Genomic DNA, 5,807 nt, shown 5'->3' on the forward strand with positions numbered 1-5,807 from the left:
TGATTATCAGCTGTTGTCAAATACACGTGGGTGTAAAAAAATGATTCTCTTCCTCAATCGTGTGCAGCGAATTCTACTAGATGACAAGCCAAAACTAGTATGACATCCTGTCATTTAAAGCATACTACATTTCCGAAATGTCACATACTATATAACTTTCTAGTTTTGCATACCCAAAAATCATACTATTTAGTACAGGTATTCGGACACGGTCATTCTTTCCTTCCTAAAAGGGTAGATTCATTAATCAGTAGTATGTACAGTGCCTTCACAAAGTATTCACACCCCTAGACTTTTTCCACATTTTGTTGTGTTACTGTCTGAATTTAAAATTGATTAAATTGAGTATTTTTTTTGTCACTGGCCTACACAGAAATAACCCATAATGTCAAAGTGGAATTATGTTTTTCGACATTTTTACAAATTAATTAAAAATGAAAAGTCTATAAGTAATAAACCCCTTTTTTAAGGCAAGTGTACATAAGTTCAGGAGTAAATATTAAGTCATACACACTCACTCTCTGTGCATTAATAATGTCTAACATGATTTTTGAATGACTACCTCATCTCTGTACCCAACACATACAATTATCTGTAAGGTCCCTCAGTTGAGAAGTGAAAAAGACTAGGGAGGTTTTCCAATGCATCGCTAAGAAGGGCACCTGTTGGTAGATGGGTAAAACTATAAAAGCAGACATTGAATATCCCTTTGAGCATTGTGAAGTTATTAATTACACTGAATGGTGTATCAATACACGCAGTCATAACAAAAATGCAGGCGTCCTTCATTACTCAGTTTCCGAGAGGAAGGAAACCGCTCAGGGATTTCACCATGAGGCCAATGGTGACTAAAAAACAGGTACAGAGTTTGATGGCTGCGATAGAAGAAAATTGAGGATTGATCAACAACATTGTAGTTACTCCACAACACTAACCTAATTGAAAGAGTGAAAAGAAGCAGGCCTGTAGAATTAACTTTTTGTCCTGAATACAAAGTGCTATGCTTGGGGCAAATCCAACAAAACACATTACTAAGTACCACACTTCATATTTTCACGCATAGTTTTGGGGAGTTTTCAGGATAAAAAAGAAACGGAATGGAGCTAAGCACAGGCAAAATCCTAGAGGAAAACCTGGTTCAGTCTGTTTTCCACCAGACACTGGGAGATGAATTCATCTTTCAGAAAGGACAATAACCTTAAACACAAGGCCACATTTACACTGGAGTTGCTTACCAAGAAGACAGTGAATATTTGACTTACATCTACTTGAAAATCAAGCAAGGATCAACAAGCAATTTGACAGAGCTTGAAGAATTTTGAAAAAGATAATGGCAAATGTTGCACAATCAAGTTGTTGAAAGCTTTTAGAGACTTACCCAGATAGACTCACACATGTAATCGCTGCGAAAGGTGCTTCTACAAAGTATTGACTCAGGGGTGTAAATACTTGTGTAACCTAGATATTTCTGCACTTCATTTTTATACATTTGCAAAAATGTATTAAAACATATGTTCACTTGTCATAATGGGGTATTGTGTGTAGATGGGTGAGAATTTTTATTTTTTTAATCAATTTTGAATTCAGGCTGTAACATAACAAAATGTGGAATATGATAAGGGGTATGCATACTTTCTGAATTCACTATACATGCAGTTCATGATACAATACAACTGTCCTGGTTGTGGTACCATAGCACCATAGCACGCTAATCATTAATGGTGATGAGGATGTTTAACCTTCTCAAAGAAAAAGATACGGAATGAGAACCTACTCGCTACTCCTCCTCCTCCTCCTCCTCCTCCTCCTCCTCCTCCTCCTCCTCCTCCTCCTCCTCCACTGTCCCCATGTGTCAGAGGCAGAAATGGGACTCTGTCTTTATCACACAGATAATTACCACAGTTCATTAGGGAGGTTTAAGTAATCACACTCTATGCTGCTACTGTTGTCTCTCTAGGTCTCTTTCTCTCCCTCTCTCTCTCTTCTATTGAATCAACAACATCACCCTCTCTCTTTCCTACTCTTTCTTTATTGTTAGTGTGCGTGTGTGTTTGTGTGTGTATCTTTCCCGTTGCTGTATAAACGACCCAAACAAGTTAAATGAGCGCCAACTGCCCCCAGAGGCCTGGAAGCTACAACTGCTATGAAAATGCCTTTCCTTTCATTTCCCCTGATCCACAACCTCACAACAAACAAACAAACAAACAAACAAAACAAACACACACACACACCATCGTCCCTATTTGTTTCACAGTCTGACCTCTGAACTATGACATCAGAGGTCATTACGTCAGGGGGTGCTTGGAATGGGTACATTGCGAATAAGTACAGTAGGCAGGTTCACTAGGCAACTTTGTGGGTGACCCGACCAAATTCATACAGTAATGTGAGTTGTAGATCTGTCATTCTCATCGGAGGCAAGTCTGATAAGCGGTAGGTCTGGCTATGGGTGCAATTTCTATTCTTTGCAGTCGTTATGTTTCACTTTTTCATATTTTTACTGTTGGTTTTGTACATCAGCTTCAAACAGAGGAAAATACTATATTTTTGGTTATTGAAATTTCAGAGCGGTTTAGATTGTACAGTGATTTAGCAAACAGGAAATGGCAGAGCCATTGTACCTTTAAGTGTTTATCATCATAAGGAACACATCTGCCTCAAGGACCTGCCATATTGGATTTTACTTCATTTTGGAAGATTTAAAAAAATCTTTATAAACCTTATTTTCACCCTGAGTTTGTGAAAAGCTAAGACTTTCATTAAAAGATGATCAAGAAAATGTAATTTTATTTTTTATTTGTTTTAAAGTACAGTTAAACATGGATTTTTGCAGTGACAAGGTGTATTGATACACCATCCAAAGTATAATTAATAACTTCAACATTCTCAAAGGGATATTCAGTGTCTGCTTCTTTTTTTTTGACCCGTCTACCAATAGGTGCCCTTCTTTGTGAGGCATTGGAAAACCTCTCTGGTCTTCATGGTTGAATCTGTATTTGAAAATCACTGCTCGACTGAGGGATCTCCAATTGGGAAGAGGTCAGAGACCTGGCAGTGTGGTGCCAGGATAACAACCTCTCCCTCAACGTGATCAAGACAAAGGAGATGATTGTGGACTACAGGAAAAGATGGACCGAGCACGCCCCCATTCTCATTGACGGGGATGTAGTGGAGCAGGTTGAGAGCTTCAAGTTCCTTGGTGTCCACATCACCAACAAACTATCATGGTCCAAACACACCAAGACAGTTGTGAAAAAGGCACGACAAAGAATATTCCCACTCAGGAGACTGAAAAGATTTGGCATGGGGCCTCAGATCCACAAAAAGTTATACAGCTGCACCATCGAGAGCGTCCTAACTGGTTGCATCACCGCCTGGTATGGCAACTGCTCGGCCTCCGACCGCAAGGCTCTACAGAGGGTAATGCGTACGGCCCAGTACATCACTGGGGCCAAGCTTCCTGCCATCCAGGACCTCTATACCAGGCGGTGTCAGAGGAAGGCCCTAAAAATTCCCAAAGACTACAGCCACCCTAGGTTATAGACTGTTCTCTCTGCCACCACACGGCAAGCGGTATCGGAGAGCCAAGTCTAATGTCAAAAAGGCTTCTTAACAGCTTCTACCCCCAAGCCAGAAGATTCCTGAATAGCTAATCAAATGGCTACCCGGACTATTTGCATTGCCCCACACCCCATTTTTGCGCTGCTGCTACTCTCTGTTTATCATCTATGCATAGTCACTTTACCTCTACCTACATGTACATATTATCTCAACTAACCTGTGCCCGTGCACATTGACTCTGTACCGGTACCCCCTGTATATAGCCATGCTACTGTTATTTTATTGTTGCTCCTTTATTATTTGTTATTTTTCGTCTTTATTTATATATCTTTTTTTATATATAATTTTTTTACTTCAGTTTATTTTAGTAAATACTTTCTTAACACTTATTTTTCTTAAAAATGCATTATTGGTTAAGGTCTTCACCGGTTGTATTCGGCGCATGTGACATATACAATTTGATTTGATTTGAAATATCATGAAGGCCTATTGTTATCCAAATGCTGACGAAGGCTATCGCCAAAACACGTACGTTTGCTTTGACCTCTACTGACATTAATTTTTTTTACTTAAATAATATTTCAGTGAGCGCAGGTTTTTCATTTTCTCTGGAATAATCTGAATAGCCAGATCTAATTTCATGGTTGTACTGGTGTATAGATGTGTGAGCAAGGTGAAAAGTAGCCTCTTTTAACCACATGGGGGCAGAAAGGAGCATAATAGGTAGCAACAGGGAATACAAAACAGAAGTGTGTGTGTGTGTGGTAGCAGATGGGTAGAAGCATCAATCTTATCTTTTATGTTAAGGGCCAGATGCCTACTCCTGGATTACAAGTAGCTTTATACTACCATTTTGTTTGCATCAACTGTTTGTTATCCTCCATCACATGTTAATCAGAATCAATTGATTCTTCTGGGAGGGGAGACAGTACAGAGAGCTCCACATTTCACTTTAAAACCCTGTCAACATTATTTACTGTATTTTAAGGTGTCTTAAATCATCATGTGACCATTGCCAAGAATGTCCACATTTGGTTTCTCTATTCTATTCTATTCTATTCTGTTAACATTGTCTGACGTCAGATAGTGCGACAAACCATCTGCAATTGTCAGTTGAGGGATGAGTGTTGAGTAGGCGTGACGCCACCTGTTGGAAGACATTGTTCTGTTGCTGTACAGTAAGTTAATCTTTACAAAAGGAGTTAATGTAGGAAGAGCTTTCAATGTCATCCTGCACAACATTGGAAAAAGTGAAGTTTGCATGACTGATACACCAGCCACATTTGACAAAGTGCTAACACTTTACATTAAGGTAGCTTTTATAACGTATTGGTCAAAATAGTGTGATAGCTGTTCAGTACTTGCCAAATAGTAAGCCAAATTTTACCTGCAGTTATTAACACTTTATAAAATGAACTTACACATGGTTATAACCTTTATCTGTCATCATGCAACCATAAAAAGGCTGGAAATGTCATTATTTTCAGTGTTCTATTCCTGAATTCCACAAGTCAGCTCTGAGTTGGCTGCCAATTGTGGAGTCATCAGCTAGAACATAAAGGGAGGAAGGAGGGAAAGGTGTAAACTACATGTGATTTCACATTAATTTGCATGAAAAGGAAACAACACTATATAACAGAAATTGGAAAATAAAAACTATTTTGAAAGAGTGATTCCTGAAGGCCGTTAGACATAGTATATAAAGGGTTATGTGTTGTGTAACACCAGTGGGCTAGGCATGGCCTAGAGCCAGCAGTAATACTAGCTCAGCACTTTAGCCTGGCCATTAAACCAGCAGGCCTGTAGTCTACTGGACCAGTCTGACCACAGCCTGAGACTAACCTTGCCACTCTGTTGGAGAGACAGACACAGACACAGGTCACGCTCACGCACGCACGCATGCTCGCTCGCACACACACACACACACACACACACACACACACACACACACACACACACACACACACACACACACACACACACACACACACACACACACACACACACACACACACACACACACACACACACACACACACACACACACACACACACACACACACACACACATACACACACACAGATGCCCGCTAGGCCTGCCTAATGCTTCTTAGGCAGCTTCAGCTGGAAATCTGCGGCTGTTCCAAAACACCACTCAGGAAACGACATTTCCCTACATTTAACAGGGGAAGGAGAGAGAGAGAGAGCGAGAATGAGAAAGAAAGAACTGAGGGGAGTTTCTAAGT

This window comes from Salvelinus alpinus, chromosome 3 (assembly GCF_045679555.1).
Source record: "Salvelinus alpinus chromosome 3, SLU_Salpinus.1, whole genome shotgun sequence".
NCBI lineage: Eukaryota > Metazoa > Chordata > Actinopteri > Salmoniformes > Salmonidae > Salvelinus > Salvelinus alpinus.